Source organism: Peromyscus californicus, unplaced genomic scaffold (genome assembly GCF_007827085.1).
Source record: "Peromyscus californicus insignis strain IS unplaced genomic scaffold, ASM782708v3 Scaffold_10__1_contigs__length_136768540, whole genome shotgun sequence".
NCBI lineage: Eukaryota > Metazoa > Chordata > Mammalia > Rodentia > Cricetidae > Peromyscus > Peromyscus californicus.
Window position 1 is genome coordinate 120,097,805 of NW_026294391.1, and position 22,367 is coordinate 120,120,171.

At 38.3% G+C, this 22,367-nt stretch overlaps 1 pseudogene; it reads right to left on the reverse strand.

Moving 5' to 3' along the window:
• Positions 1 to 3,115: 3,115 nt before the first annotated feature.
• LOC128117742 (pre-mRNA-splicing regulator WTAP-like) lies at positions 3,116 to 3,651 on the reverse strand (annotated as a pseudogene).
• Between the last annotated feature and the right edge of the window lie 18,716 nt (positions 3,652 to 22,367).

The window sequence follows — 22,367 nt, forward strand, 5'->3', positions numbered from 1 at the left end:
TAAATGCAAGGCAAACAGAAGAAAGGAAGTAATTAAAAGCAGAAAAATAATTTACAAAATGAAACAAAAATTAGTTATTTTGTTGAAAATATTAATAAAATTTATTAACTTCTGGCTAAAAAAGAGAGAAGACTAGGTATCTGGACTTGGTTGTATGTACACAAGTTTCTAAACCGTCTTATTAATAGAAAACATGGAGCCAGATATAGAGGTGGACACCTGAGAGAGGTCAGAGTAATGCCAACACCCACATGTTAACCTCACCTCACCAACTCCACAGCTTCCAAAAAGGTGAGAGATACTTCCTGTCTATCCACCCCTATATGCCTTGCTGTTCTGCCATCTGATTTGCTCTCTCTGTCCAGCTACATCACTTCCTCTTCCTGCCCAGCTCTGTCATTTCCTGTCTGTCTGTACAGACCTCCAGACCTTTATGGTTAACTGGTGTTGAAATTTAAGGTGTGTGCCACCATGCCTGGCTCTTTTCCCAGTGTGGCCTTGAACTCACATATATCCAGACAGTCCCTGCCTCCCAACTGATAGGATTAAAGGCGTGTGCTAATATTGCATGACTTTTGTGTTTACTTATAATGGTTGGCTTTTCCCTCTGCTCTCCAGGCAAGCTTTATTTATTAGAGCACAAATAAAATATCACCACAGCTGTCCTGACAGAAGAGGGCGCCATTAAAGTAGGAATCTTGAAGAATAACATTATTATCACAAAATGAACAACAAAAATGACTATCATACTCATACAGAGTATTGCTGAGAGGGAACTGCTGTAGCACCAGATACTTAAAATAGAACAGAGGAAAGAACTCAAGTCAATGGTTTGATCACCTCATAAAATCAAATACTGCCCTTTACCTGAAAGGAATGAAGCAACAAAGTGACTCCTAATGGTATTCTGCTCTATACATAGCTCAGCCATCGCTGGAGAAGCTTCCTCCTACAGCAGAAGGGGATGAATACAACTGGACAAGGTAAGAGACTTGGGAACAATTTGTCCTAAATGGAATGTCTCTATCAACTTCCTCCCCACAGGGCTCAGGGAACCCTATGGAAGAAGAGGCAGAAAGATTGTAAGAGCCACAGGGGATGGAGGACACCAAGGAAACAAGGCCTTCTGAACACAGCAGGATTAATGCATGTGTGAACTCAGAGGGTGTGGCAGAAGGCACAGGATCTGCTCAGGTCTTCACCTGGTGGGTCGCCACTCTGAGAGGGGAAATAGACACAAGCCCCCATCCCTAACCCAGAATCCATCTCCAACCAATAACTGCTCACAAATGAAAATTTCGTTTTCTCCAAGGGAGTCTCACTGGGGAAACAAACCACTCTTAAGGGGAGGTCCCATGTCTAACACAAAACAAACTTAATTGTATTTTCGGAGTATTTTTTCCTTACCCTAGAGGTCTTTTTCTTATATATATTATTGTTTCTGGTTTTGTGTTTTTAGGGGATTTCTGTGTGTGCCAATGTGTGTGTGTCTCCATGTGTATCTGTGTTTCTTGTGCTTTTTCTTTGGCTTTTTGTTTATTTTGTCCTACTCAGGTTTATTTGTTTTTTTGGTTTTTTTTTTTTTGTTTTTTTGTTTTTGTTTTTGTTTTTTTTTTTGGTTTTTCGAGACAGGGTTTCTCTGTGTAGCTTTGCGCCTTTCCTGGAACTCACTTGGTAGTCCAGGCTGGCCTCGAACTCACAGAGATCCGCCTGGCTCTGCCTCCCGAGTGCTGGGATTAAAGGCACCACCACTGCCCGGCGGTTTATTTGTTTTTATTTAATCTTATTTTATTTCTTCCCTTCCTTCCTCCCTCCCTCCCTCCCTCTCTCCCTCACCCTTCCTTCCTTTCTTCCTTCCTTTCTTTCTTTCTTTCTTTTTTTTTCTTTCTTTCTTTCTTTCTTTCTTTCTTTCTTTCTTTCTCTCTCTCTCTCTCTCTTTCTATTTTTCTTTCTTTCTTTTTTGTGCCTGTTTGTTTTCTAATGTGAGAGAGCAAGAAAGGGTGTAGATTTGGAGAGGTGGGGAGGATCTGGAAAGAGTTGGGAGAGGGGCAACCATAATCAGAATATATTGTATGAAAGAAAATCTGCTTTCAATTAAAAAAAATTAAAAAAAACCCCTAACTATTTCAAGGCACATTTAATTTAATTTCAATAGATCAATATGAAAGCCACTCCCTATAGAACACCAAAAATAATGCTATTTACCATGTGCCTACTGAATGAGATGATTTACTGAATAATAGAGTGAGTTTCATCACAGCCAATACCTTATACAATCTAGTTGTGAAATGAATACTTAAAATGCTCCAAACAGTTTAAACCCGAAGTTTAAGACTACACCTTCACATTATCACATTCCTCAGTTACAGTTATTTACAGTTTCCACAACCATTCAAAGAACAAAATGACTTATATGAACCCCATGGATTTAAGGCTCCATTATATAATATAGAGCTCAGAGCTAATTGGAGAAATAGATCTGCTACTTGTACTACTGGTAGCTATAACTTGATTGTCTCACGACTATTAGAAGTTGATTCTTAGCATGTAAACCCTTTAAAAGAAAAATTCACCTCATTTGAGTTTTGAACCAGTAGTCAACAGTCAGTCCACAGTCTTATTGGCATAATGGATGTGCACTATCTCCAAGTCACTATGCTCAAGGTTAAGAGCAGTGAATATTCCATTTTTACATTTTACTGGAATTTTACGTGCTTAATTCATGATTTGAAAGTCTCTAGATTTTCAATCCTTCAAACTGTCTGAAGACACAGTGTGCCATACACTTAAGACTTCTGTTTCTCACTCTATTATCTTCAGAAACATTTCTCAAGTATCTACGTGTCCTAGAAAGGAATTTTTCAAAGGTGGACTCATCTTCATCTGAAACAAGAGGAAGAGAAAGAAGCTGAAACACAAGGTTCACCTGGTAAGTTTTAAATTAGCCAATATAATCTGGTAGTATAAGAATGTGGCTTTTTTGGCTCCAGAAGTTTGAGTCTTGATGTGGAGATGAGTACTTGGCTATCCCACCACAGCTTTCTCGAGGTGGGATTTTCAGGGCAGGCAAGACTGGGAAGTATGATTTGCTTCCCTGTCAGGTGGAAACAAACTTTCAGACACTCAGGTCATTTTGGGCTTCTTCCAGTTTGTCTTTAGCCTGTTCCAGTTGACCTTTTATTTTTAGGAAAAACAAGTTGATCACTGGGCGTGCCATTGGTGATCTCAGTTGGCCACACTTGGCTGCTCGATTTGCTTGAGGTACTAGATTTGAGAGGTACACTCTTATGCCTCCTCTTCCTTGATTGCTACTCACACAATAAGAATGTTTTCTCTGTGTAAGGCTCCTGCTGTTGCTGTTTTGGTTTTTCTTCAGATTCCTTTAAGCCAGTCACATCATTTGAGTAGACATCATTTCATGATGTTTCCATCTTAGAATTAACTCATCTCATGCCATAACTTTGAACTCTGTTTCATTTAGATGGACTTCTTTGGGAAGAAGTTCTTTATTGGTCACCTTGAACTCTTTCCAGTCCAAGATTGCTTGGGGACTGTCAGTCACATAGGTGGAGGACACTCAGCCATTGGCCCTCCCTCTTTCCTGCCACAACAGCCCTGGTGCTGGTCTTTACTTGCAGGTCTTACAGCCATCCCTAGAGCAACACAATTTTAAGGATGAGTTTTTTAAATTTGTTTGCTTTCTGAAATTAGCTCTCTACCCTTAGTAGAAAGGACTTAGTGATAAAATGCCAGCTTAGTAGATATGAGACTCTTCATTCTATCTTGTAACACCATTACCAAAACCAAAACCAAAACAAACAAAAACAACAAAGCCAAACAAAACACCAAAAAAAAAATCCATTTATAAAAAACAAAGATAGCTTCACATGGTGGTGCACACCTGTAATCCTAGTACTCAGGAAACTGAAGCAGGAAGGATGGAGTGTAGCTAAAGGCCAGAATGGACTACATGGTAAGTTCCAGGCCATAAAGCATAGAGGGATCCTGTCTCAAAAGCCAAAAATCAATAGGAAAGGAAGGAAGAAGTTAATTAGGTATGAAGACGTTTTTGAACATTTTTGGAAATTTAATGATTATATCGAGACTGGCTAGTTGCTCTTAATGTTCCTGGACAAAATGGTGAAAGGTAACAAAACCTCAGGGGTTTGGATTCTTAGCTGAAGTGTCAATAATGACCTAAAAGCTTCTGTGTGCCCTGAAGAAGAGCCTTATTTCCTATACCCACAAGGATGAAAATTAAATGCAGAATCCCATTTTGAAACTAGAGAAATTACAGCGTAAGTGTCTTCTGTTAAAATGACTGCACTGGCTGGGGAAAAAAAATCAGATCTTTTAATTTGGAATGGGAACATGTGTGAATACCCCAACAAAGTGTCTCTATGCCAACCTGAGGGAATTAACCCTGCAGCACAAGAGGAAACTACAATGTCCTCCTCTGAGGAAGTTGCTATACAGGACTATACTGATTCTCCAGTCCAGTGTGCTAATGAAAACAAAGGATGTATTGAAAAGCACTATCAAAATGTGCTAGTTAGTAAGGTAAACACAAAATATAACTTAAAAGAAAAGAGAAACTACCCTTCATTGGTAGACAATGCTTCTCCTAGAAGACATAAGTTATTAAATGAAAATCATGGTGGAAGACATGGGATTTCTTCCTGTGAGGTCAGGGAGGCCCCAAAGGCCTGCAAAACAACACAAGCTACTGCCATTGCCCTTGGTTACCCATCCTATACTCTTTAGGTGTAGCACCTAAAAAAAGCAGTTTTTAACTGGCTAGGAGACTCTACCTGCTGGATAGCTGTCATAGTGCTAGAAGGTGTTATGTAGACTGCTACAGAGAAAAGACGTAGTGGTCTTAACCCAACACCGAACTCTGCATGCTACCACACTAACTGCTAAGTAAGATGTGCCTGTATTATAATCTGGTCCTAAGGCAAACATGGCTACTGAGCTGACCAAGGATTATGATACAGGGATTTTTACAGTAGCCAAGAATTTTACTTTCTTATGCCTCTTTCCAGTGCATCACCAGACCCTTCACCTCTCTCAGTCTATCACAATTCTTGGTTAAGTCAGTAACTATGAGGCTATACCTAAAATTTTTAAATAAATATATCTTTGTGCATGTATATATATATATATATATATATATATATATATATATATATATATATATATATATATAGTGTAGAAATTAGAAGAAACAGCTAGAACAAAAAAAAAGATTACTTCTTAGGTAATGGCCAGTGGTGGGACAGAAAACTATTGTTATTTGCTAGACGTCATATTTTGATATTATTTTGTTTGTATTTGTGATAGTATAGTAAAGTATTTGTCATTCTCTAACTGCCAAGAGACTAGGAACCACAAAAAGACCGTCAACTCGTAGCATGGTGCAACTTTAAACTTAGGTGTCATCTTTGGTTATCTGAACTTGGCCTCTATGTGGGTGAAGTAAGTGACAGAGATCCTTCTAGATGCCAACCTCTGACGATGTGAATTAATGTGTGCAGGTGGCTTTCAACTGGCCAGCTAATTTCTGCAATATAGGAAATGACTGTAATTTCTGTTTCTGCATCTGGCCTCAAAAGAGAAAGTGGCCCCAATTGCCTATTGAATTTATGGAGATGAGATCTCAAGTATCTCAGGATAATTGTTGGATGAAGGGACAGGCTTTGCCAGAAAAGCAATTTCAATACTTCCTTCTCTCACAAGGTACTTTGAAACAATTTTTCTATTTAATTTTCAAAGTACCACATCTTTCAACATCTCCATTCTCACTGTGACTAGCTTTTCTTTGTTAGTGCAGTTTAACTTCAATTCTAGTTTTCTAGCTTACCAAAACAGGTTGTACATAGCTAGCTTCCTGTCTTTTTAGCTGTGGTTTAGTTATGTGTTTCTCTGGCTACCTAGGTTCCAAGTATATCTCCTGTTCTTGATTATTTTATGTTTCTATGCCTCTTTTTCTGTTCCTCATTTATCTCTTTCATCACTCCCTAATCCTTTTTTTGTGATTGTTTTGCTTTGCACTCCCACATTTTTCTGTGTATTGTTCATTCATTTGAGAAGTATTCACAGAGCAGCTATAATATGCATTAAAACATGACACTCCCTGAGACACAGGCTCTTAACAGTCTAATTGAGGTGACATACAAATGATGAATAGAAACAGTAATTAACTACAGTTAATGATGTAATGACAAAATTATTTCTATACACAATGAGTGCTACAGGATTAAAAAATAAAGGTAAAATGTGTGCATTGTAGGAAATTTGTAAGGTGCAGAAAGTATTTTAAAAAGAATATGAAAATTCAGTTAGATTGTCTGGGTTGGAATCCTAGCTCTCTCTTTAGCTCTATAGCCTTGGACAAATTATGTCACCTCTTTGAGACCCACTTTCTTTAGCCATTAAATAAGGATAATAATATTACTTCCCCACCCAAGAGGGTTAATAAGCTTACCACAAAGCCTAGTAAAAGACAAGTAGTACTACTCACAGTTGTTACTCCATCACCAGCTTATTGACACATTGCCTTCAATTTTTTGACAATTATTTCATGATTCATGTGACTTACTGCTTTTTTCCACCCCCCCTCATTTTTCATAGTTTATGCAAGTTTGTTTGCATGGATTCATAATGTCATGGTCTCTTTTTGTAATGGTTTCTCTGATTTCTCCTTTTCTCCCTACCTTCAAGTGTTCTTTTCTCCAATTGTTTTGGAAGTAGTCAGGCAAAAAAAATTAGGGTGCTGTTTAGAAAGTTCAAGAAACTATGTTAAAGTATGAAAAAAACAAGAAATAGAAGGAATAAGAATTCGTTATTTTCTAGAAAATTTGTGCATGTAGGGAGCCTGTTCTAGTATAGGTAACAACAGAACTAGTTTCTGCCACTCTTGGGGTAGCCAACCCCTTCCCTCATTTGTACAATTGGCTGATAGCATTAGGTTGTTGACCACAGATATCAATGAGCTTTGTAAACTAGATAAAAAGGAGAAAATGACAAGATCTAGTTTTATAGAGGTAACGGTTCTATTTTACTAATGGGTAATAAAGGACAGATTATTCATATTTTTTATTTATTTTTCATTCCTTCTTGAAAAAGATAATTGGTTTTGCTTTGTCAGGAAAAATTTAATCTATGTTTAGAACTACCCCTAAGCCAAATTGGTTTAGTATACCAAACCACTTTACCATTTGATGATATAAATGCCATCATTGTAAAAATGAAAACATTGCCCTCTGGTCCCTGTAGCTGGAATCCACCACTGCACCAGTATATCCTGCACAGACAATTGGAATTCACAGCCTTTGGTCTGGACTGACAAACTGATATATTATTTAGATCACAGAAATATTTCTTGAGATATTATAACAAAGATTTCTTGCAAAGTGTCAGCATGTATTTATATATTTCCAGGGTTTATTTATTTTTCAAGACAGAGTTTCTCTGTGTTAACAGCCCTGGCTGTCCTGGAACTCACTCTGTAGACCCAACTGGGCTTGAACTCAGAGATCTCAGAGATCCACCTGCCTCTGACTCCCAAGTGTTGGGATTAAAGGCGTGCGCCACCCAGCTATTTCCAGGTTTTAAAGTTTAGTTTTTCCTCAGAATTTGACAGCATCGAATAAAATTCTTCCAAATATTTTTCTCAGCAGATGAAAAGACCATATTCCTATAGTATCTTGCTTTTTTCAAGATGAAATATTGGAGGGTATTGAAAACAAAAAATGGTAGAGCTGATAATAACTAAACCTAGGTAATTATTTATGGGATTACTATTCTTTACTTTTGTGTACATTTAAATTTTGAGATAGTGAAAAATGAAGACAAGTTAAAACAGAGCATTCTTTGTTGTAGTATATTTCTTTCATCCTTCTTTTGCTTACTTAAAACTTTTTTATGTGTGTGTATGTATGTGTGTGTGCACATGCACATGTGTGTGTGTGTGTGTGTGTGTGTGTGTGTGTGTGTGTGTGTGTGTGTGTGTGTGTGCCATGTGTGTGCAGTTACCCTTGGAGGCTAGGAGAAGGGTTCAGATCACCTGGAGCTAGAGTTATAGATAGTTGTGAGATGCTTGACATATGTGCTGGGAACTGAATTTAGATCCTCTGGGAAGAGCAGCAAGCATCTCTTCATCCCCTGTTGGTTATTTTTGTAGATAGTTTTCATGTCACGAAAGCTAGCTTTGAATTCACTGTGTAGCCAACACTGGCTTGAACTCCTGATCCTCCTGCCTTCACCTCCTGAGAGGGCCAGAGAGATGTGTTATACATCCCTGGTTCATTACTTGTTAAAATACATATGTTTCACTAAGCATTTTCATGACCTAAGAATTTTAATGTGTTAACTGGGAAATGTATAAGATTATGTAGAATTTTGAGCTTTTCTAAATATTTTAGATGTTTTAATTTTATTGAAAACCTGTGAAGAGAATTATCATCATCATTTTTGTTATGCAGGTAAAAAAGGAAATCTTGTGGTGAAATGACTTGTCTAGGGACACAGAAGTACCTAGTATTAGCAGGTAGAACAGAAATCAGTTTTCTAGATGGTTATGGCAGAACTCTGGTGACATAAAAACCAGGGGGACTGGGCTGGAGAGATGGCTCAGCGATTAAGAGCACTGGATGCTCTTCCAGAGGTCCTGAGTTCAATTCCTAGCAACGGCATGGTGGCTCACAACCATCTATAATGAGATCTGTCGCCCTCTTCTGGCATAAAGTCATACATACAGATCTTGAGCAAATTATCTCACACCTCTTGGCCTCAGTTTCCTTACATGCAATGAGGTGGTTTGTGCAATAGTATCTACTGATTTTGATTTTGGCAGATTTAATTACATACAGGCACACACACACACACACACACACACACACACACACACACACACACACACACACACGGATACAAGCCTCCATGCTCATGGGAAATACCTGATGCCTAGTGCCTAGAATACATCAAAATATGATACTGCTATGTGTGGTGATGCATACCTTTAATCTCAGTACTCAGGAGGCAGAGGCAGGTGGATCATTGAGTTTTCTAGACCAATCTAGTCTATGTAGTGAGTTTCAGGCCAGCCAGAATGCTGTCTCAAAAAAGAGGGTCCTCTAGCAGAGGACCTAGGTTTGATTTCCAGCACCCACATGGCAGCTCACAATCATCTATTAACTCCAGTTCCAGAGGATCCAGTGTCCTTTTCTGATTCCAAGGACACCACACACACATAATGTGTAGACATACATGCAAGCAAAATGTTCATATACATAATATAAAAATAAATAAAAAATTTTAAAGCATATGATATTGAGGGGGTGGAACTGAAGGTGCAGGTAAGGCAGGGAGTAAGGTGCCTATAAGATTCAAGAGACAGTGAAAATCATTTAAAGCACTGTTCGGCACACTCACCTCCAAATTCTCTCTTCTCTATTTTTATTTTAAGTTATGTAAGAGTATTTGTTTTAATAACATAGGCATGATCATGTTAATTCCTCATTTAGACCTCTCAAGTGGCTTCCTGTGATTTCTCAACGTTCTATAATCTTTTAGTTATTCAAAAGCAGACCATTTTGATCTTTCTGGCAAATTTGGAAGTCCTTTAAATTACTGGAGAACATAAGTGACATTGCTATGTGAAAGAGAGGCTGATGATAAATTAACAATTCAATTAGATAGGAAAGAGCAAGTAAATAACTAGAAATATTTAAAAGCATATCCTGATATCTTATATTTTCATAAAATAATGCCAACTGAATAAAAATGTAAATAAAATTTTGAATTCAACTAAGAACATAAAAGTACAAGTATTTACTGCACCTCTGAGCAATTAGAAGCAGAAAGAGAGGGCAGCGGATTTGATTCAGTGGCAGAGTCCATGTCTAGCTTGTGCCAGGACATGAGTTTAGCCACAGTACTGAAAAAAGGCAATAGAAGAAAAATAGTAATAAAAGAAACCTAAAATACCTGACTATATAAAGCAAAATGCTTCTACATGTTAAATAGAATACATGACAAAAGGAAAATATTCTCTTAAATATGACAGAAAAATAGTGCCTTTAATATCTAAAGGACACAAAATAATGAGAAAATATAAAGATTCTAAATGGGAAAACGAGAGTAAGTTACAAAAGAGGAACTATGAATGGCTAATAAACATATGAATCACTCTTCACCTGGACTAGTAATCAAAAACAGTAATGGAAACAAGAGCCTAATTTCACCTATTAATTAGCAAAGATGAAAAAGGACAATACTCTCTCTTAGCCAGGGTGCCATAAGAAGGCCATTCATCTACTGATAATAGGAGAGTAAACCAATGCAGTCTTCTGGGAAAACAATTCAGGAATATGCTTCACTAGCTAAAATATAGTGCTATCTTTTGACCCATAGTGTTCTACTTTTACTAATATTCACTCTCTGGGAAGTAAGCTTACTGCTAGACAACATTTTTGCAGAGATGATGCTCATTTATAATAATGAAATTGTTAAATAACATAAATACTCAATAATAGGGAAGGTAGCAAATAAATTATTTTATATAAATTATGTCTATGATGACTATAAAATGGCTTAGAAAAAGTCTTTTTATACAGTGTTTAGGAATATAAATATGACATATCACTGGGGACACACACACACACACACACACACACACACACACACACACACACATATATATATATATATATTCTCACCTGGGTAAAAAGAGACATATACTCATAGAAACAGGCAAACCTACTAATATGAGATAGAAATTTGAGGGAGGCAAACTGCATGTGCTTATTATAGTATCTATTATCATTTTTCTTTGTTTTACAAATGGTTGGCAATGGCTATATATTTTTATTGCTTTTAAAAAAGTGGACACTTAGAATGGACCATGAAAACTGTTGCAGACTAAACATATGCCCCGTTATCAATAATCACAATTATTATTAGTGTGTTTAATGCCCAGCAGATGGAGCTGCCTCCCTTAACATTAAGCTTGAACTCTGGAAATTTAAAAACTATCCACAAATTTTCATTTTTTTTATTTCATTTGAAGGAAGTCCCTTCTGTCCCCTTAAAAGTTGTCTAAAGCATACTTTCTTTAAAAAAGAGTATGTTACAAATTTGTTGAGAATTTTTTGAAATTCCTCTGAGATAACTGGAGACATCTGGGGTGTTTCAAAAAGCAGGACTATACAGTGAGGTTGGGAAACTTGGGAATTCCAGAGATTGATTGTGTTAGGCCACACAGGGAGTCAGGGCAAAGCCAGGAAAAATGAGCTGAGGGGCCAGTTTACTGGGCTTTATTTGTTGACGAAGGGTAGGATAGGAAATTGTATTTTGATGTATAAGTACACAAGTATAGCATTTCAGCATAATTTCAGAATTGATGATTTTGTTGGTCCTCACCACATAATTAGGATAATGGTTATAAACACTGACTTTGAAGTTATTTGAGAAGTTATTCAGAGCCCAATCCCACAACGTCCTAGCCACATGACTTTAGGCTAGTCAATTTACCTGGGTTTTCATTTGTAAAATAAAAATTATAATAAACATATTCAAAGAGTTGTTGTGAGAGTCAAATTAGATAATGATGCTTATAAAAGTGTTTGGCATAGTGACTGATACGTTTTTGTTTTTGTATTTTGTTTTGTTTTGTGGTTTTTCAAGACAGGGTTTCTCTGTGTAGCCCTGGCTGTCCCGGAACTTGCTCTGTAGACCAGGCTGGCCTTGAACTCAGAGATCTGCCTGCCTCTGCCTACCAAATGCTGGGATTAAAGACGTGCCACCATGTCTGACACTGATATGTGTTAAACAGGAAGTGAGTGTTCGTTATGGTTATCCTTTATTCACTTATTAAACACGTGTTTTTAGTGCTGTGAACCAGACAGTGGAGTCTGTCCTAATATACTGTTGGGAAAGCAAATTCCTGCTATGTAGGCATGCGAGGGAGGAACAACACTATGTATAAGCACATCAACATGAGAGAGCCTGGGACCAGAATTTCCAGCTCTCTCTCTGGCTTTCCTTAATTGATTGATTATGTTTTGGGACAGTATGTAGCCCAGGCTCACTTTGAACTCATGATTCTTCTGTCTCAGCCTCTGAAATGCTGAGATTATGGGTATGTTGCCAACATACATGGTGTGGCTCTGAATTATTTTAGCACCTTAGACAAAATTTTAATCTCCATTTTCTTCTGAGTAAACAAGAGACTTGGATGAGCTAATCTTTAAAACATCCATCTTGGAAGCATTCTATGACTATATTTCAAAGAACATCACTGAATGAGATCAAATCAAAGTTATTATCTTTCAAATATATTCACATTATGCAGTCTCTTCTTGGGAGGTATAAAATTCTCATAATTAGGTAAAGGTCCAAGTGCAAACTGAATGATTACAGCAGAGGCTGGATAAGACACCCATCTTTGTGAGGCTGGAGGAGAGAAAAATCAGTCTTTAAAATATATATATTGAAATAGTGCCATTCAAAAATTATCTTTTAGTCTAATCTGGTTAGTTTGATTGATAATGAATACATATGATTTAATTTCCTTACAAACTTCATGGGGTATCAACATTTCATTGCTGTTTTCCATTTATAAAATGGTATTCCATTATTAGTGTGTGTGTGTGTGTGTGTGTGTGTGTGTGTGTGTGTGTGTGTGTGTGTTGTATGTGCATAAGTGTAACTATACCCGTAATTGTGGTTGCTTTTGTTCTATTTTATTCATTTAATTCTTGATCAGTGATTTTTTTATGCAAAAGAACAGAGAGAAAATATTTTAGACTTTCTGGACTATATACCTTCTATAGCATATTTTTCTCAGGTCAGTTACAATGATGTAAACACATTCTTAGATCTCAGGTTGTGCAAAAATACAGACTTAGGATTAGTTTTGGTCTGTGTTTCAGTTCATTGACCTTCATCTTAAATTACATTTTCAGCCTCCTGTTTATTGGTTTGCTTTCATGAACTGTCCCATGTCCACTTCTGGTCCTCACACAGAGTCCAGGTCCATTTTTACCTTAGTCTCCATCTACTTGTTCTCAACTGATTTCGCATTCTCTCTTTCCCATCTAGTCTTTTTACTAATTGCAGTGATCCTGTGGTGTACAGTGCAGATCTAGTACAAAGCTTCATCTAAATGAAAATGATGCTTGGCAGCCTTGTCTAAAGGATGGACTGCTCTGTGGATAACATGTCTATCCATGAGACAACTATCCAGCTTTCAGCCCATCTCCTTCACCAAGATAACAGCGACAACTTCATATCCACTAAATTTTAATTATTCAGCAAATATTTATTGAGCACCAGTTATAAGCTTGACATTGTTCTTAAATATAGAACTTTCACACTACAGTGAAAGAGAAAATATGGACAGATTCTTGTGTAATAATGCTGAAAATTTTTTGCAATATTATAGCACAGAAGAGAGCACCTAATCTAGCTGTAGAAATCAGGGAAAATGACTCCCAGAAGAAGTGACACTTTGGTCTTCTGGGAAGAAAACAATAATAAAACTCTTTATTGGAGCTGATTAGAGAAGGAACCCTAGTTTCCTTAGTCCATAGGGCTTGGGCTCTGCTTAGACCCTAGCCCAGTCTCAGCTTTTTCTCTTGGAGCTGTTTCCACTCCTAAACCTAGGTCCCTAGAAACACCATCTGAACACACCCTGGTCACATTCCCATGTATAAAACACTAATCATGGGCTGGAGAGATGGCTCAGAGGTTAAGAGCACTGCTTGCTCTTCCAAAGGTCCTGAGTTCAATTCCCAGCAACCACATGGTGGCTCACAACCATCTGTAATGAGATCTGGTGCCCTCTTCTGGCCTGCAGAGATACGTGCAGACAGAATACTGTATACATAATAAATAAATAAATCTTTAAAAAAAAAAAAAAAAAAAAAAAAAAAAAAAAAAAAAAAACACTAATCATAACTTAATCTCAAAGATCCACCTTTTCCAGGAAAAACAGTTTTCCTGAAGTTACCTGGATAGATCAGCCAGTTAGCAGGAATGATGATTACCAACTCTATTAACTTTTAGTTACTAGTGTCAATACCGCCAGTTACTCTTTTTAGATAATAGAAATTTTCTTTCTTTAGTGGGCTGGGTTGGTTATGAAGGAGAATCAAAGTTTAAATGAATATTTTCTGGACTTAAATTTTAAGTTCAAATGCTGAACCCCCTCCCAAGAAAATTGGTCAAAAAATGTCCCCTTACTCTTCACTAACTGCAAAATGAAAGGACCACCTCCTTTTGTGACATGCCCCCCCCATGCAGTGGCTTCTTGGGAGGTATGGTAGTCTATTCATATGCAAATTTTGCAGCCCCCTCAATCTTTTCACAGAGGCCCTATACAATGAGATGGGGGTCCTGCATATTTCAGAAGAGTAGCGTATGTTCCTTAAGGTGCACATGCAAGAAAACTGCAAGGGGAATACAGTGGAGTATTCTTTGCCCCTTTGCTGAGAGTTTATGAGAAATATTTGGAAATGGATGGTATTTTCTTTTTTAGTACAAAGATTGCATTTGACAATTAACTATGAGAGGTTCACGTCTCCTAAACAACTTTCTTTTTTATGTAACTAAATGAAATAAGAGAATGGAAAATTTCAACTCCTGAAAAGCACAAGAATTGCCTCCCCTGAAGCTATTTAACTGTTCTTCTGAGAATGAATTCCTCTTCTGAAAAAATTATGAACTGGCAGGGAAATGGACAACGTATTTAACTTAATATCTGAAATTTCTCTCTTCCCATTCTTAAACCTAATGTATCCTATTACAAGAGTGCTTGATGTTTAGGTTATAATTTCAGATATGCAAATGATTCATTAGTCGAGTATTTGATAAAACTTCTGATAGACAGTAATAGCTTCTTCTGGAATTTTATGCTAGTGCTCAGTAATGACAAACACTGTGTATTAATTTCACATGTACTAGAAATAATGATTAAAATGAAACCTATTTGATGTAATGACCATTAGTTCAGAGCTGTTGAACAATGCTTCATAGCTTAAGATGAATAATAATGTCCCATTTCTCATCAGACAGATAGATGTTCCTTCTTATTGTATAAAGAAGTTACACCACTGAAATATAAAGATATACAATATCACTAAGCTTGATTAGCAAAACTGCACAATTAATATCTAAAAAAGAACCAGCATTTACAATGAACTATGTGCTTTTTAAAAACTAATATATTTATTTTTATTTTATGTACATTGGTGTTCTGCCTGCATGTGTATCTGTCTGAGGATGTCAGATCCCCTGGAACAGGCATTATAGATAGTTGTTAGCTGCCATGTGGGTGTTGGGACTTGAACCCAGGTCCTCTGGAAGAGCAGCTAGCACTCCCAACCACTGAGCCATCTCTCCAGCCCTGAACTATGTGCTTTTTTAAAGTCATGTTTTCTGTGGAATCAGTTTTGAAGAATGTTTTACACAAGAAACTTTTTTAAAAATTAGAGGAGAAACCCATAACATGGATAAGATGTGTGGGATCATGAAATACTGCCGAATCAAACCACAATTTTATAAAAGTTTTTTAATAAAAATGATGAGTTGTTAGCCATGGTAATCCTTGGGTAAAGTATTGGTGACTGAGTGACAGGAGTGGAGAGGGAGAGAGACCAGTACTTTTGGATTTGTTTTTCACTGTGTTTCCTTTTGCATCGTGTACTATAAACCAGGCATGGTAGCACATACTTGTAATCATAGCACTTGGGAGGCTGAGGCAAAAGAATAGAAAGTTCAAGTCCATCTTGGGCTACAAAGTGAGAATATGACTTTGGGATGTTACTCAAAGATAGTCCTTGCCCAACATATATAATAAGGCCCTGGGTTCCCTCCTCAGGAAAACACACACACACACACACACACACACACACACACACACACACACACACACACACACACACACATACACACACAGTGGGGGAGGGAGAGAAGGAGAGAGACAGAGACAGAGAGATAGAGAGCTGGGGAAAAGGTGCCTTAAAATGTACTTTCATTATAAACACTAACTTGCAACAATGTAAGACAACATTAGCGATTACCATGATAGGTTTTGACCTCCTTTCCACCAGCATTTCTGTTCAACAGAGTCTCTCATGAGCCCAAAATAACATCAACAACAACAGAAGCACAAACACAACAATTAGACAAAAAGTAAAATCAATTCCTTTCTTTCCTAACACTACTCATTCTGGCTATCTCCTGATGCCAGGCACTCTTCCAGGTGTTCAGTGCTGAGTCATTTCAAAACCTTGGAAATTATCTAGTCATATCTTTCTTCTCACACAAACATTTAAAAGTATGTATGATGTAGCTCATAGGGGACCTAGTTTTAACCCTCCCAGACCTGATTGCTTTCTTAATGGTACCTTTCCTTTGTCTAACAACTCCAATTAGCACATTTTTTACATTGGATCAAAAACCAGTATTCATATGGTTAGTTTGGTAGGCCTTCATCACCCTCCCACCTCTTCTCTTCTTGATTCCCCAGACTTCATTTCTAATTAGTAACAATGCTGGAATGAGAACACAGGAAGAGGTTCTGTATTAGTAACATTTTCTTCTAGGCAAGGTGGCTCTCTTAGATTCTATTGAATTCCCTCACCTTGTCCAAAGGACTGACCATGCTAATGACTTCATTTTGAAGACAAAAATTGCAAGAGTTCTTTTCTAGATGTGATGATCATCAGTCTTGGTTGTCAACCTGATTGGGTAGAAAAGCACCCAAGAGATCAGTAAGAACACACCTCTGAATGTGTCTGTGTTGGTGTTTCCAGAGAGAATTAACTAAGGAAGGAAGGCTCATCATGAATATGGGAAGTGCCATCCCATAGAGTCCTAGATGGAATACAGTGGGGCAAAAGAGAAAGTCCTCAAGCATGGACATTTTCTTTCTCTACTTCCTGACTGCTAGGAGATGAGTAGCCTCTAAAACAAGCTCCTGTTGCTATGATGATGCCTCCTGAGGGGGCCAGAAATAACAGGTTAGCCCAGGACTATGAACAGAAACCATGGCCAAATGATAATGATAATAAACTAATAACAAGTATAATAAAATGTAAGAGTCACAGGAGGGAGTGGAGTGTTGTGGGATGCTGTCTTTCTGACATGACATGGCCATTGTCCTTCTAGTTTCAGTAATTGTGGTGAGCGCCACAAGACCTGCATAGAATTGGACCCCTCAACACTGCATCACTGAGGGGAGAAGGGGATCATGAGTATTTAGTAGCAGTTAATGACTGTTGGGGGAGGGACGGGGAGGAAGAGAGAGTTTCTTCACTGGTTGTCCTACTCTACTTTTTGTTGTTGTGATTAAAAAAACCAAAAAAACTGAACAAAACCTACTTGGACAGAAAAGGGTTTATTTCGGCTTACCTATCCAGGCCCCAGTCCACCGTTAAGAAAAGTCAGGCAGGAACCAGAGACAGGGGTCATGGAGGAACATTGCTTACTGACTCTCTGGCTCTGGGTCATGTTCAGGTAGCTTTCTTATACAACCCAAGACTACCTGCCCAGGGATGGTACTTCCGGCAACAGTTGCACTAGGCCTTCCTGAATCGATCAGTTCATAATTAAGGTAATTTCCCCACAGACAAGAGCACAGGTCAATCTGATCTGTGCAGTCCCTTAATTGAGACTCCCTCTTCCCAGGTTGTGTCAAGGTGACAATAAAAACTAACCAGGACAGTGGGTAGCTACTGGTAAGTTGCCCCTGCCCTGTAAGCAACGGTAATTAAACTCACTGAGTCATACACATGCACACACATGAAAGCAGAAGAAGGGGACTAGTTGGGAAGATGAAATAGACTGGCAGAAGTGGGAGAGGGACAAATGGGGATCCATATGATCAAAATAATTATATATATATATGTATGAAAACATCCTAATGAAACCCATTATGATGTATAGTTAGTATGTGATAATAAATAATAATGCCTGCTTTACATTGTTCTCTCAGGTGTGTTGGCCATAGCTATGTAAAGCTAATAACTTACTGAATAATACCTGGTATACCTGCTTTAGTTTGATTTCTATTGTGATAAAGCACAGACAAAAACCAACTTGGGGAAGGAAGTGTTCGTTTGGCTTACATTTTCCAGGCACACTCCATCATCCAGGGAAGGCAGGACCGGAACTCAATCAGGAACCTGGAGGGAAGAACTGAAGTAGAGACAACAGATGGAGGAACAATGCTTACTGGCTTGCTCAACCTGTGGATTTTTGGGTTTTTCATTCTGTTTGTTTGTTTCTTTGTTATATATTTTAATATATAGCCCAGACCCACCTGCCCAGGGGTGGCACTACCCACAGTAGGCTGGATCCTCCCACATCAATCAAGACAACATCCCACAGATTTGCCTATGGGGCAGTCTGCCAGATGTAAGTCCTTAATTGATGTTTGCTCTTCCCAAGTGATTCTTGTTTGTGTCAAGTTGACGAAAAAACTAGCTAACACTACATCCTAGCAAAGTCTCCTGTAATTCTAGCATTTCCTGTTGTGCTAAGGATAAGAATCTGTTGAAAGCCATTCTCAAAGTTCAGTAGGAGTACTTGTCAAAAATGCTTTCCCTCAAGGAGTCTCACTCAGCATGAAATCTAGACCCCAAACAAGTATCCTTTATATTGTGTTAAGCTTTTCATCCAGTCTTAAGTTTTACATTGTTCAGTGCTTTCAGTGTCCAAATAACATATCCTATTTGCTTTGTCACCTTGCCATTTAATTTTCCCTAGAGGAGAATGCAGAGAATAGCTGATCTGGAGATAACATGTTTAAATGTGCAATGTCTGAAATAGGTATCAGCCGCAGTGTCTGGGAAACCTATGTGGAGGTCTAATGACAAAGTCCTGTTGGTCAATGCCACCACCTTTTAGTACCACTGACACTGGGACATGTTCTATGTTACACCAGGAGGGGGCGGCAGAGAGCTAGCCTTCTGATGAGCCTCGTGAACTGGATGGTGGGGAGGACATTGGAGACTCTTGAAGGGAGTGAGAACACTAAGTACAAAAGATAAGAGAAGCCCTGACATGAAGGTTGCCATGTCAGGAGCAGATAAATGGACAGGAGGCACCTTTGTGGAGGCAAATTTACCAGTGACTGTAGTCAGGTCATCCAGTTTAATGAAGAACCTATTGACCTAACTTTGGAGTCGAACAAACCTTGGCATGCATAAAATTAGTCTCTGCCTTGGACAGGTTGAGATACCTTTCAGTCTCACTCTCTTCTGTACAAAGGGGGAATAATAGAACTTACCTCCTATATTTGTTATAGCATACTTCTGGCATATACTGAACAAGTGTAACTAGTTAATAAAATGACCAGAGTGTTGGTTAATTTTTGTCAACTTGACACAAACTAGAGTCACTTGGGAAGAGGGAACCTCAGTTGAGGAATTGCCTCCATGAGATTGGTCTGTACACAACTGTGTGGGGCCTTTTCTTGATTGATTATTGATGTCAGAGGGCTCAGCTTATTGTGGGCGGTGCCATCCCTGGGCAGATGGGCCTGAGCAAGTCAGTAAGCAGTGTTCCTCCACGGTCTGTGCTAGAGTTCCTGCTCCCAGGTTCTTGCCCTGCCTTCCCACAGTGATAGACTATAAAATGGAAGATGGAATGAACCCTTTTCTCCAAATTATTTTTGACATGGTGTCTATGAAAGCAACAAAGAGCAAACTAGAACAACTACCTACTGTCTAAAACACATAAACTTAAACCTAGTGTGGTGACACAAACCTGTAATTCTAACTCTTTGAGAAACTAAGCCAGGGGACTATGAGTTAGATGCTGTCCTGGGCTACAGAGTAAGACTATGCCTCAGGGGCTGGAGAGGTTCTGAGTTCAATTCCCGACACCCACATGGCAGCTTACAACTGTCTGTAACTTCAGTTCCAAGGGATCTGACACTCTCACACCAATGCACATAAAATACATTTAAATAAATTATTAAAAAAGACTATGCCTCAAAAATGAAAAGCTAGAGCTCTCTGTCGAAGAAGGCCAATGGTCTGTTCTGTCCCACTTTGGAACCTCATGTTACAGCAATGGACTTGCCCTCCTAATTTGCCTCCATTCCTCATCTTTTTAGATACTTTGAAAGTCTGAAGATAAATCACCTTATCACTCCTCCCCAACTGCACAGATGATTGTATAGCTGTGTATTTCTATGTGCAACCACTATTGGCCAGACTATTGTTTGGACCCAGAATTAACACAAGAAGTTCCCCCTGAACCTTGTACCAGAATTCATGATTCAAGAAATAGACTCAGTCATTGAAGAAAGTGATTACTCCGTGATGGACTTTTTGGGGAACGTGGATGGGAAAATACGTTGCCTCTCAGATCAGACCACAGCAAGGGCATCCCTGAGTTTTCTTTAGGCTGCCATCCAGAGCTTATTTCAGAATGCAAACATTTCTGAAATGGGTAATGAAATCACAAACATACACACAGAGGTGCAAACATTGGGCCCAATGGAGAGAGGGGTTTATATAGCGCAAGAAAGAAAGGGAAGCTGAGATCGCTGAAGTGAACCTGGCTCAGCGAACAGCTTTCCTTGGGCCGGGCTCAAATCCAGAGCTCCACATTCATATTCAGCAACTCTCTTCCCAAGTTTCTGAATTAAGCAATGTTAATGCTTCAGTGCTTTGTTAAAAGAAAACCTTGGTGGAAGAAAAGTCAGTGTCTCTAGAATCAGAGCAGCCTTGAGGAAGAGCTCTAGAAAAAACCAGTTGAGGGATTTGAATGGAAACCCCTGAACATGATCGTATTAGGGATTTATGTCTGAAGAATCATTAGAAATTTTTTTTGCAAGTATATGGATGAAAGATTCTAGGACATTTTTACAGAGTTGGGCATCTGTAGAAACAATATAAGTGTGGACCACTACTAGAAATTTCCAATGCTTTCTTTCAAGAAAGTAAATGACAATTCCTTAGTATGCAAGTCCAGTTGCAGTTTTTATTGTTTGAAGTATGCTAGGTATAGAGCTATCAATTAGGACATTGTATTGGCTTCATGTTAAGAATTTACTATTTATTTTTGTTCAACATTTGTAATAGGAATCAGAAAAACCTGTTAAATACTTAAAAACGTCTACATTTTTCTTGACCTAAAATTTGCTCTACTGTAGAGAGATGGATTCCTTTTAGGCTAAGAGCCTGTAGGACCTTGAATAAGCCTTTGTTTTTTCCTTTGTGAAACTGTGATACCTTGTCCAGACTCTCCAAACATTCTTCTATTGTATTTAACTGACTAAGATCCTTGGAGATCTCCATAAGAAGTAGGATTTCTTTCACCTTCCTATCCTAACAGCCCAGACTGGTAGGTAGCAGACCCCGACAGAATGTTAAATGAAAGAATACATGAAATAATAATATGAGATGCTCCTAGTTCTCCAGGGGGAAATAAATTATCCATCTAAAAGAAAAACTGCACATTTTATTCATTAGCAGGTGAACAAATTTTTACTAAGAACAATCAAGTCTCACAAAAAGTACAAACTAGATATCAACTTTGTATTAAAAGGCAGCTAGGGATAAAAATGTGAGGTAGTTTGTGTTAATTACCTTTGTTTTTGCTGTGACAAAATACAACAACAATTTAAGGAGCCAGGCAGTTGTGGCACAGACCTTTACTCCCAGCACTCGGGAGGCAGAGGCAAGCAGATCTCTGAGTTCGAGGCCAGCCTGGCCTACACAATGAGTTCCACGACAGGCGCCAAAGCTACACAGAGAAACCCTGTCTCAAAAAACCAAACCAACCAACCAAACAAACAAACATACAAAAACAACAACAAAAACAATTTAAGGGAGGATTGAGGGGATATAGTCCATCATGACAGGGATGTCATGTAGCATGTCAAGCCATTGTAGCAGTACTGTGAGGCAGTCAGTCACATTGCATCTGCAGTCAGAAAGCAGGGGTGGTGGTGCTGGTGGCTCATTCACTTTCTCTTTCCCTTTTATATTCAGCCCAGTACCCCAGTCTATGGAATGATTCTGACTACATTCAGTATGGGTCTTCCATCCTCAGTCAGTTAAATTTCTATAGAAACATTCTCATGCATACCTAGTGGCATGTCTCCTAGGTGATTCTAAAGCCACTCAAGTTGATAATCAGGATTAACCATCACGTGTATGAAGGCATTTCTCAGTATCAATAAGTTCCCTTTTCTGTAGCCTTCAAATATACTTATCCAGGAAAAAAATTATTGAACACTTATTCTGTACCTAGTATTTTACAAGAAACTACAACAAAATACAGAAAGATACAGAGGTCAAGGATATGAGTAAAACCAATTAAAAGCAATTATGGAAAATACGTGG